At 40.4% G+C, this 12,115-nt stretch overlaps 1 long non-coding RNA gene across 1 annotated transcript; it reads left to right on the top strand.

Moving 5' to 3' along the window:
- Window positions 1-4,818: 4,818 nt before the first annotated feature.
- LOC136506589 (uncharacterized) lies at window positions 4,819-5,990 on the top strand. The gene is made up of 3 exons (XR_010771667.1): window positions 4,819-5,196; window positions 5,589-5,833; window positions 5,914-5,990. It is a non-coding gene; the product is annotated as an uncharacterized lncRNA (long non-coding RNA).
- The last annotated feature ends 6,125 nt before the right edge of the window (window positions 5,991-12,115 follow it).

The following is a 12,115-nucleotide window of genomic DNA, read 5'->3' as shown; positions in this document are numbered from 1 at the left end:
TTAGTACTGGGAGGAAGATTATGCTATATACATGTAGAATTTGGGTGCGCTTGAGGTAGCGGCTGCTGATGATGAGGCAGTGAGCCAGCAGGAGAAGCTTATTGATATTCAACAGAAGAATGATTTGTCTGTTTTAGTTGCGTACGATCACGAAATAATTATGTTACTGAAGTGCATTGTAGTTTTAGTTTATTTAGTGATAGTTGGGATTGCTTACGTTGTAGCCAGGCTTAGTTAATTAATCAACCGTATGTGTGTCATCTATGTTGTGTAATAAAATACTTAATTATATTCAAGGTTTTCATAATTTATCGTGTAATGCAGATTATGTCACGCCATTGGATGTACAATGCTGATCGCCGCTTCCAAGACTTTATTGAGGGCATGCACTATTTCTTAGGTGTGGCCGAGGTAAATAAGCGGGATGGTTTCATATGCTGTCCATGTGCCATATGTAAGAATTTAAAGGAATATTCAAACTCAATGAGTCTTCATTCACATTTGCTTAAGTCAGGTTTCATGTCAAACTATATATGTTGGACTAAGCATGGAGAAAGCGGGGTCATGATGGAAGAAGGTGAAGGAGAAGATTTAGACATTGATGATATTATTGCTCAGTATGGTGCCTTTGATGATACTACAATGGGGAGAGATGAAGAAGAGGTAGCGGTAGAAGATGATCTCGGTGATGCTCTTGGCGATGCCATTCGTGATGCACAACAAAAATGTGAAAGTGAAAAAGAGAAAGTTAAGTTCGAGCGCATGCTTGAGGATCATAGGAAGTTGCTATACCCGACGGTCGAAGAGGGGCAAAAAAAGCTGGGTACAACACTAGAATTGCTACAGTGGAAGGCAAAGAATGGTGTATCCGACAAGGCATTTAGAAATTTATTGAACCTCATAAAGAAGATGCTTCCGAAGCCAAATGAATTGCCCACCACTACGTACGAAGGAAAAAAGGTTGTCTGCCCTTTGGGATTAAAAATCCAGAAGATACATGCATGTCCTAATGACTGCATCCTCTACCATGGCAATGAATACGAGAATTTGGATGAATGCCTGGTATGTAAAGCAACACGGTATAAGATCAAGCGCGATGATTCTAGTGACGTCGAGGGTGAACAACGTCCTAGAAAGAAAATTCCTACCAAGGTTATGTGGTATGCTCGTATAATACCACGCTTAAAACATTTGTTTAGAAATAAAGACCATGCAAAATTGTTGCGGTGGCTTAAAAAAGACCTTAAGGTAGACAATATGCTGAGACACCCAGCTGATGGGTCCCAGTGGAGAGCGATAGACAGGGAATTTCCAGAGTTTGCAAATGAGGCTAGAAACTTAAGGTTCGCCTTAAGTACAGATGGTATGAATCCTTTTGGGAAGCAGAGCACTAGTCATAGCACTTGACCAGTTACTCTATGTATCTACAACCTTCCTCCATGGTTATGCATGAAGCGGAAGTTCATTATGATGCCGATCCTCATCCAAGGTCCGAGGCAACTTGGCAATGACATTGATGTCTATCTGAAGCCATTAGTTGAAGAACTTCTAGTTTTATGGAATAAACCAGGTGTACGTGTCTGGGATGAGTACAAACAAGAACACTTTGACCTACGAGCAATGTTGTTCGTAACAATCAATGATTGGCCTGCTTTAAGTAATCTTTTAGGTCAGACAAACAAAGGATATAATGCATGCATACATTGTTTTGATGACCTTGATAGTATATATTTGAAAAGATGTTGAAAGGTCATGTACCTTGGCCATCGTCGATTCCTTCCTTTGAATCACCAAGTAAGAAAGAAAGGTAAGCATTTTAAAGGTAAGCTAGACCACCGGAAGAAGCCTCATAACCGAACCGGAGAAGATGTACTCGCAATGGTCAAGGATGTGAAAGTAGTATTTGGAAAGGGACAAGGCAACGAATCTGTTCCCAAAGATGCTAAGGGACACACATCCATGTGGAAGAAGAAGTTCATCTTTTGGGAGCTACCCTATTGGCAAGTCCTAGAGGTCCGCAACGCAATCGACGTGATGCACCTGACAAAGAATCTTTGTGTGAACCTGTTAGGATTCATGGGTGTGTACGGGAAGCCAAAGGATTCACTTGAAGCATGCCAGGACTTGCAGGGCATGAAAGAATGAGACAACCTTCATCCAGAGAAGACAGATGATGGACGTCATTACTTAAGTCCTGCAAGCTACACGCTTAGCAAAGAAGAGAGGGACAGCATGTTCGAATGTCTAAGCAGCATCAAGGTCCCATCGGGATTCTCCTCCAATATAAAGGGTATAATAAATGTGCCAGAGAAGAAATTCCTAAACTTAAAGTCCCACGACTGCCACGTACTTATGACGCAATTGTTTCTAGTTGCTTTAAGAGGAATTCTACCTCCACATGTACGTCTAGCCACCGTGAAGCTATGTGCATTCCTCAATGCAATTTCTCAGAAGGCAATCAATTCAGTGGAACTAGCTACTCTATAGAATGATGTGGTTCAATGTCTTATCAGCTTTGAGTTGGTGTTCCCTCCATCCTTCTTTAATATCATGACACACCTCCTAGTTCATTTGGTGAAGGAGATTAGTATTCTTGGACCTGTGTTCTTACATAACATGTTCCCCTTCGAGAGGTTTATGGGAGTCTTGAAGAAATATGTGAAAGTCCGTTCTAAGCCCGAAGGAAGCATCGCCCAGGGCTATGGAACAGAGGAGGTCATTGAGTTCTGTGTTGACTTTATTCCTGACCTTGCCCCGATTGGCGTTCTAGAATCGCGACACGAGGGGAGACTTAGTGGTAAAGGAACTTTAGGGAAGAAAACATATATTGGCATGAAAGACGATTATTTCAATAAAGCACACTACACAGTTCTTCAGAACTCGTCATTGGTGCATCCGTATATCGAGATACATAAGGAGTTCTTACATCCAAGTTTCCAGGGAAGACTGAAGCTTGGATTAGGCGTCAGCACATGGAAAGTTTCAGTGGTTGGTTGCAAAAAGAATGTTAAGGCGATGACAATATTGATGAGCAACTGTATTTGTTGGCTAGGCAACCATCATGGCATATCCTCATGTACCAAGGGTATGAGATAAATGGGAATACATTTTACACAGTTGCCCAAGATAAAAGGAGCACCAATCAAAATAGTGGTGTTCGCATAGATGGCACAGATCCAAATGGGAATATACAAACATATTATGGCCGCATAGAAGATATATGAAAACTAGACTACGCACCTAATTTTAAAGTCCCTTTGTTCCGGTGCCAATGGGTGAAGCTGACCGGAGGAGGGGTAACAGTCGACAAAGAGTATGGAATGACAACAGTGGACCTCAACAATATTGGGTATAAAGACAAACCATTCGTCCTTGCTGTCAATGTGAGTCAGATGTTCTATATGAAAGACATGTCTACAAAATCAAAGAGAGGAAAAAACGAAGACATCAACTCAATGATCAATGAGCCAAAGCGCCACATAGTTCTTTCTGGGAAAATAAATATAGTGGGAATTAAAGACAAGTCAGACATGTTAGAAGATTATGAAAGAAATGTCTGAATTCCACCCTTCATAGTGAAGAAAGATCCAAGCATCATGTTAAATGATGAAGACACTCCATGGTTACGACAAGATCATAACCAAGGGTCATACGTCAAGAAAAAATTCACTGTTGTGCCCGCATGATACAACGATGCAAATCCTAGATTGTCTCCAATTGAAAAGTTTTGAATACCAAGTTTGTTCAGCTCATCAAGATATACAATCCTTATATAGGCTATCTTTTTATTTGAGAAAGTTTGAACAAAATATAGTTCAAATTTCACAAGTGTGTGACATAGTTTTAGAAAGTCTATATGAGAATCAAGAATTTGTGACTAGTGTTTGATAAAACTTTCTCAAATGAGAAAATGAGCTATGTAACAATTGTAGATGTTGCTGAGATGATCAAACTTGGTATTCAGAGATTTTTCATCTGAGGTCATTTAGTGTCTCATTTGAGTAAGTTTGACCAAGTCAAATTTGGTCAAATGAAAAAACAACACTTTGACTCTAGTATTCTGAACTCTAAATGACTTCAAATTGAAAAGTTTTGAATACCAAGTTTGTTAAAATCATCAAGATCTACAATTGTTGTTTTGGTCAACTTTCCATTTGAGATAGTTTGGATGGTTCAAATTTGTGATTTTTAAATTTCGACGCCTATAAACTAGTTTTCAGAACCCTAGATTGTCTCCAATTGAAAAGTTTTGAATACCAAGTTTGTTCAGTTCATCAAGATATACAATCCTTATATAGGCAATTTATTCATTTGAGAAAGTTTAAATAAAATGTAGTTCAAATTTCACAAGTGTGTGACATAGTTTTAGAAAGTCTATATGAGATTCAAGAATTTGTGACTAGTGTTTGATAAAACTTTCTCAAATGGGAAAATGAGCTATGTAACAATTGTAGATCTTGCTAAGATGATCAAACTTGGTATTCAGAGATTTTTCATCGGAGGTCATTTAGTGTCTCATTTGAGCAAGTTTGACCAAGTCAAATTTGGTCAAATAAAAAAACAACACTTTGACTCTAGTATTCTGAACTCTAAATGACTTCAAATAGAAAAGTTTTGAGTACCAAGTTTGTTAAAATCATCAAGATCTACAATTGTTGTTTTGGTCAACTTTCTATTTGAGATAGTTTGGACGGTTCAAATTTGTGATTTTTAAATTTCGACGCCTACAAACTAGTTTTCAGAACCCTAGATTGTCTCCAATTGAAAAGTTTTGAATACCAAGTTTGTTCAGCTCATCAAGATATACAATCCTTAGAGCATCTCCAATGGTTTGCCAAATTGCACTTGCCAAATCTTGGGTTTTGGCAAGTGGCTAAAACAAATGGCAAGTGAAATAATCTTGTATCTCCAATGGTTTGGCATTTGGGCTTGGTAAAATAGAAAAGGAGGCCCACATCCTTCAACCGTTCAACTGTCGCGACGCTCGGCCTGGACCGCGCCCGTGTCTCTTCATATGCTCGGTGCCGAGATCTCGTGGCCGTCGTGCGTCGTTGCTTCATCGCGGCGATCTCCATCTGCTGGCCGCCATCCTACGCCGGTCTCCATCTCCTGGACGTGGTGCTGCGCCGTGGTCTCCATCTCCTGGCCGCCGTGCTGTGCCGATCTTTGATTCCGCCGTGTCTCCATCGTACGCAGGTCAGTATCTCGTTCCCAGAGTTCTCCAAGTTGGTTCGTAGCATCTCGTTCCCAGCATCTCGTTCAAGTTATTTGTTCCCAGCCTCCTCCGTATTTGTTCAGTATCATGAATATGCCTAGATGAATACATTGAGTTTGATTTTTTCAAAAATTACATTGAGTTTGTTCAGGCTGCTGTCTACATGTTCAGATTCCAATCAATATGTTCAGGTTACTGTTTTTGATTTTTTTTTTTCAGATGTTAGCGTATGAAAAAAAATGTAGCCAAAAAATAATATTGCATCAACGAATTATGGAGAGTTTTAGTTATGATTTGTTTATTGCAGCAACCTAGTTCTTATTTTCAGTTATTGTGAATTGGGGTTTTGATTTAGGATATATTTGTCGTTCAGGAATCATGTCTAGGAAGAGATCCCTTCTTCGAACGCAATTGGATGATTCATCATCCGATGATGAGGATTGTTTGATATTAGGGACTGCTGCAATTGTTGATACTTTTGCCAATGAAAAAAAAACACGGTGGCTCTGTCCTAGGTCGTAGAATGATTTACCGTGACAGAAAAGGCGGCCATGAGAGGATGTTTCAAGATTATTTGGCAGTGAATCCAACATATGGCCCTGAATTATTCCGTCGAAGGTTGGTGTTCTTTCACTCCGGATTGACTTGTTATCTGTGTTTAAATATTACTGGAGTTTGTAAAATTTATTTTTTTCCAGGTACAGGATGTCTAGGGAGCTTTTCCTACGCATAATGAACGTCGTTGAAGCACACGATGATTACTTTGTGCAGAAAAGGGACGCGACAAATGTACTTGGGTTGAGTTGCTTCCAAAAAATCACTGCTGCAATGCGTATGATCACCTATGGGGTTCCCGCTGATGCCACAGATGAGTACATTCGCATTGGCGAAAGTACTGCATTTGAGAGCCTACGGAGGTTTGTTGTTGCAGTGGATGAAATCTTTGGAGAACAGTATCTCAGATATCCCACTGAGGCGGACACAACACGCTTACTTGCAATCGGTGAGCAAAAAGGTTTTCCCGGCATGTTAGGTTCTATCGATTGTATGCATTGGGCTTGGAAGAACTGTCCGTACGATAAGCAGGGTCAGTACAAGGGGCATGTGGAGCAGCCCACCATCATTTTGGAGGCAGTTGCTTCGAACGACCTTTGGATATGGCATGCCTTCTTTGGAATGCCCGGGTCTCATAATGACATCAATGTTCTGCATAGGTCACCTTTGTTTGATAACTTGGCAGAAGGTAGAGCTCCACAAGTTAACTATTCCATTAACGGCCATGATTACACAATGGGCTACTACCTAGCTTATGGCATATACCCCACATGGGCTACTTTAGTCAAGTCGATCAGTCTTCCTCAAGGGAACAAGAGGCAATATTTTGCCAAAGCGCAAGAAGCAGCTAGGAAAATGGTCGAAAGAGCTTTTGGGGTTCTTCAAGCTAGGTTTGCTATTGTTCGAGGTCCCGTTCACATTTGGGACAAAGATACAATATCTCAGATTTATATTAGATATTATTTCGTTTTATTTTTGCTTCATATCAGCTTGTTTTAATTAAGTGGAATAATTGGAACTAAACAAGAACTTTAACTAAAATTGATATAACCCGAACTTGAACTAAACTTAATTTTCGCGCATCCTCTCGACAATCTGCTGTTGCATCTTCGCAAGCCATTCACGCTGGATCGGATTGAGGGAGGACATGTCCGCTAACATAATTTCTTTCTCTTCCTTCATTAGCTTCGCTTTTGCTTTTTTTTCTTCGGCTTCTGCTTTTTTTTCTTCGGTTGCCACCCGTTTCTTCTCTAGCTCAAATGTCGCCTTCTCTAACTCTAATGTAGCCATGAACCTCTCCTCTTTGGCCTTCTCCTTTTGCATATACAAGGCTTTCTTCTCCTCCATCATCTTTCCCAAAGCCTCCATGCAAGCCTCGCCACCTCCACGCCTCAAATTTTCTTTTGCCTTTTTTATTCCTTCTGACCTTTTCCTTGGTTCCGGAGACTCAGAATCAACTTGTATACCAAGTTTGTTCAGCTCATCAAGATATACAATCCTTATATAGGCCATTTTTTCATTTGAGAAAGTTTGAACAAAATGTAGTTCAAATTTCACAAGTGTGTGACATAGTTTTAGAAAGTCTATATGAGAATCAAGAATTTGTGACTAGTGTTTGATAAAACTTTCTCAAATGGGAAAATGAGCTATGTAACAATTGTAGATCTTGCTGAGATGATCAAACTTGGTATTCAGAGATTTTTCATCTGAGGTCATTTAGTGTCTCATTTGAGCAAGTTTGACCAAGTCAAATTTGGTCAAATGAAAAAACAACACTTTAACTCTAGTATTCTGAACTCTAAATTACTTCAAATTGAAAAGTTTTGAATACCAAGTTTGTTAAAATCATCAAGATCTACAATTGTTGTTTTGGTCAACTTTCCATTGGAGATAGTTTGGATGGTTCAAATTTGTGATTTTTAAATTTCGACGCCTACAAACTAGTTTTCAGAACCCTAGATTGTCTCCAATTGAAAAGTTTTGAATACCAAGTTTGTTCATCTCATCAAGATATACAATCCTTATATAGGCCATTTTTTCATTTGAGAAAGTTTGAACAAAATGTAGTTCAAATTTCACAAGTGTGTGACATAGTTTTAGAAAGTCTATATGAGATTCAAGAATTTGTGACTAGTGTTTAATAAAACTTTCTCAAATAGGAAAATGAGCTATGTAACAATTGTAGATTTTGCTGAGATGATCAAACTTGGTATTCAGAGATTTTTCATCTGAGGTCATTTAGTGTCTCATTTGAGCAGCTCATCAAGATCTACAATCCTTAATGAAAAAACAACACTTTGGTGGGCTGCAAAAATTTCAGGCCTTCAGTCCCGGCCCAGGCCAGGAACCGGGACTAAAGGGTGGGCGGAATTGCCCGCCCAAAAATACCTTTAGTCCCGGCTGGTAACACCAACCAGGACTAAAGATCCTTTAGTCCTGGCTGGTAAGCTGAGCCGAGACTAAAGGGTTGGACCTTTAGTCCTGGTTCGGCTTACCAGCCGGGACTAAAGGATCTTTAGTCCCGGTTGGTGTTACAAGCTGGGACTAAAGGGTCCCGGCCTATATATATCGACAGGTTCATCTTCTACTTTTCGATCTACAACGTCGATCTCGTCGTCTCTGTCGCGCCCGCGCCGCCGTCGTCGTCTACCCCCGCCCTGCCTTGATCTCGTCGTCTCTGCCGCGCCCGCGCCGCCGTCATCGTCGAGCCCCGCCCGGCGGCCGTCGAGTCTCCGCCGTACGTCATCCTCGCGCGGCTCTGCTCGGCCCCGTGGCCGGCCAGCATGCCCAGCCGCCATGCGCACATCGCCATCCATAGCCTGTTTTAGATAGTTTTTTAGATACTTTTTAGATAGTTTTTAGGTAGTGTTATATATATATATGTTAGATTAAAATGTATTAAAATTTAATTAGTAGTTTATTCTTAGTTTTTAGATAGTTTTTGATATATGTTAATTAGATTTAAATGTATTAAAATTTAATTAGTACTTTATTTAGATAGTTTTTTAGATAGTTTTTATTATAGTTTTTTTATATATTTAGTAATTATTATTCTATCTCTCTCTATATGTGTTAGATTTAATTTTGATTTAGTAATTCTATCTATGTATATATGTTAGGTTTAATTAGATTTAGTAATTAATTCTATCTAGAGATTCTATATGTATACATATATATATGTACTTAATTATTTCTATGTGTATATATACATGTACTTAATTATTTCCATGTGTTGAGAGAGAGAGAAAATTGTATCTAGAGAGACATTCTATGTGTTATCACATGCATATCTAGAGATATATACATATGCACTTATTCTATGTGTTGAGAGAGAGAGAAAATTGTATCATTCTATATGTATATATACATGTACTTATTTCCATGTTTTTTTGGATCGAAAGTGTTTTTTATTCGATTCCAAAGCCTATACCTTATTATTGTTTATCCTTATGAAATATTATGTGTTATTATATTTAATTGGATTTAGTAATTCTATATGTGTTATCACATGTACTTATGTTATGTGCCATAGTAATTCTATCTATGTGTTATCTTGAAGATACAAATGACTGCTCCGGATGTTAACTTGAATGATGACATAATGACGAATATTATCAACGCCGGCACCAATGTGGATGTAGATGACACGAGTCAGTACTTTGCTGATTATGAGGATATCCTGAATATGCCGGTGGTTGAAGATCAACAAATTGTCGCGCAAGAAAATACTGGCGAGGTATATTCGATTATCTATCATCTCTTATAGATGCATGCGTACATATATTTGTTGTTAATCGTTGTGTTTCTACTCATGTAGCCGGTCTCTGGATCTACATCAACCACCGACAAGAGTAGGAAAGTCCGAGTGCCAAAAAAGCCATTAGAGGGCCGTTTCATAATATCAGAATTCGACACCGACACCGGCAAACCATTGGGACCACATGCTTAGACATATGTCAATCAATATGGGTTCATTGTAAGGGATAGGATCCCAGTTAGTGCTCGTGAATGGAAGCAGAAGATATCCGCTCCTAATATTAGTTTTGTATCTGATCGTGACAAGAACCTAGCTTGGAGAGATATCACTCAGCATTTCACATTACAAGCAGATGATGCTTTGAAGGAGCTAGTGAGGGATTGGACAATGAAGAAGATGGCAACATTGTTCTAGAGTTGGAAGAAGACATTGTATAAAAAGTTTATCTTGAAGAATGAAACGCCGAATTTCAATGCTAAGGCGTTTGTCAAGTTGGAGTCCCATTGGGATGACTTCGTACAATACAAGACATCTCAAGAGAGTGAGGAACGTGTGATGAGGAATCAGCAGAATGCCCGACAAAAGCAATACCATCATCGCATGGGATCAGGTGGTTATAGGAGTGCTATTCCCAAGTGGCAGAACCTAGAAGCAGAGATTACTGCCAAGGGAATCATACCTGAAACAATAGAGAAGAACTGGCCTCAACGCGCGAAGAATTGGTTCTATGCTCATGGGGGAAGCCTAGACCCAGACACTGGCAAGCTAATTTTCAGCCAAAAAATTGAGAGAGCAACACAGAGACTAGCTCGTGCTAGGAAAGAAGCTGATAGTGGTGTTTTCAAGCACAACAGAGAAAATGATGAATTGACATATGCCCTAGAGAATCCTGAACACGGTGGTCGAATAAGAGGCTATGGGGCGGTTCCATGGCTACAAGCATTCCCAGCAGACAGGGATACCTACAGAAGCTGCCAGAGAAAGAAGGATGAGGAGGCAGACCGAATCCGTGTATTGGAGCAATTTGTTAATGAGTCATGACAAGCATTGCTTGAATCACGTGAACGAGAAAAATCTCTTGAGGCAAGAATGCAGGATGAGATCAAGAGACAAGTGTAGCTAGCAATGAGTCAAATGCAATTGCAATCAACGCTGGGAGTCACCATTAGCCCCGTTGGTTAGATGAAAAGCAATTGTGCTTCCATGGAGCTGCCAGTTATTCAAGGCGATGCTAGGTTGTGCTTCCCTATTGATGACATTACCGAGCCTCTAACAATATGTGAGCTGCACATTCCAGATGGTAATAATGCATCAATCATGGTGGCTATTGGGGTTGTATCTCCAATAGACCAAACGAAGACACCAAGAATCCATGGGTCAGTTATTCAACCTGGATATGCTAGCGTCTCGGTCGATAGAGTGCTCAAAGGTTACAACAATGTTTCTCTTGACATTGAAGGCGGTGATGGGAAGAAGACACTAGGAGAAGCAGAGAAGACATTTATTCAATGGCGCAAACGCTTCATCATCATTCCTGGGACGCCACCGCTTCCCCTACCTCACCCTAGGTACGAATGATAGTGAATGAAATATTATTTTTCCATTAATTTTATATTGGCTTCAAAAATAATTGACCCACAACTTGTTTTTGTAGTAGGGTCTCCCCCCAGCCTAGCCCAATCATTCATTCCCCATCTCATCACAGCGTCGCGGGGGGCGAGACGACTTCATCCCCACGGCGATCTCCAACTCCTACACCGGCCCCATCGCCTCCACAACGATCTCCAACTCCTACACCGGCCCCACCGCCTCCACAACGATCTCTAATGCCTCCACGCCAGACTCCAACACCGGCCTCATCGCCTCCATGCCGGTGTCCAACACCGCCCCCACCACCTCAACAGCGACGCACTACAAAGACGTCTAAGGTCCCGGCGGCAAAGAAGACCCAAAAAAAAAGAGTTATTTCTCAAGAAATACTTCCTGAAAAGACTGATGAGCAAATAGCAGCTGAAGAAGGCAAAAAAGTGAAAGATTTTTTTATAGATATCCAAAAGCAGAGACAAGCGAAGCTTAAGGAGAAGTCGTACTTTTACATACCACAAGATCAGCTGAGGCAGAAGGTCGAAGCTCACAAGAAAAAGATGCTTGAAGTTCATAAGCCACCGCCACTATCAGACTATGACCGCTCCCTCGTGAAGTCACATGATGCACATAAGAAAAGGAAAAGAGCATCAGGGAAGGATGTCCCACAGCTCGGACAACAGAAGCAACCAATGCAAAATCTTATTGTTGCTAATCAATATGGTTCCAACATAGAAGTCTATCGACCAGACAACTCTGGAGAAGTGTCGGTTCAAGACCTTAATGATTTTTTTGAACAAACTGGTTTAACCTTGGATCAAGTGACGGGCAAAACTCCAATCCAGAACCTGGAAGTTGATACCTGGAAGACTTATAAATTTGGCAAAAGTCTATACAACCCTGCGGCTCTGAATGAATTGGGTACGCAAATGTACTTGCTCAACAAGTGGTACATGCAGGCGTGTGGCAGGGGTGAGCAGTGGATCTTTGTTAGATTTAGAGAC

The sequence above is a fragment of the Miscanthus floridulus genome, chromosome 15, assembly GCF_019320115.1.
Source record: "Miscanthus floridulus cultivar M001 chromosome 15, ASM1932011v1, whole genome shotgun sequence".
Lineage (NCBI taxonomy): Eukaryota > Viridiplantae > Streptophyta > Magnoliopsida > Poales > Poaceae > Miscanthus > Miscanthus floridulus.
This window is presented reverse-complemented; position numbering and strand designations above follow the sequence as displayed.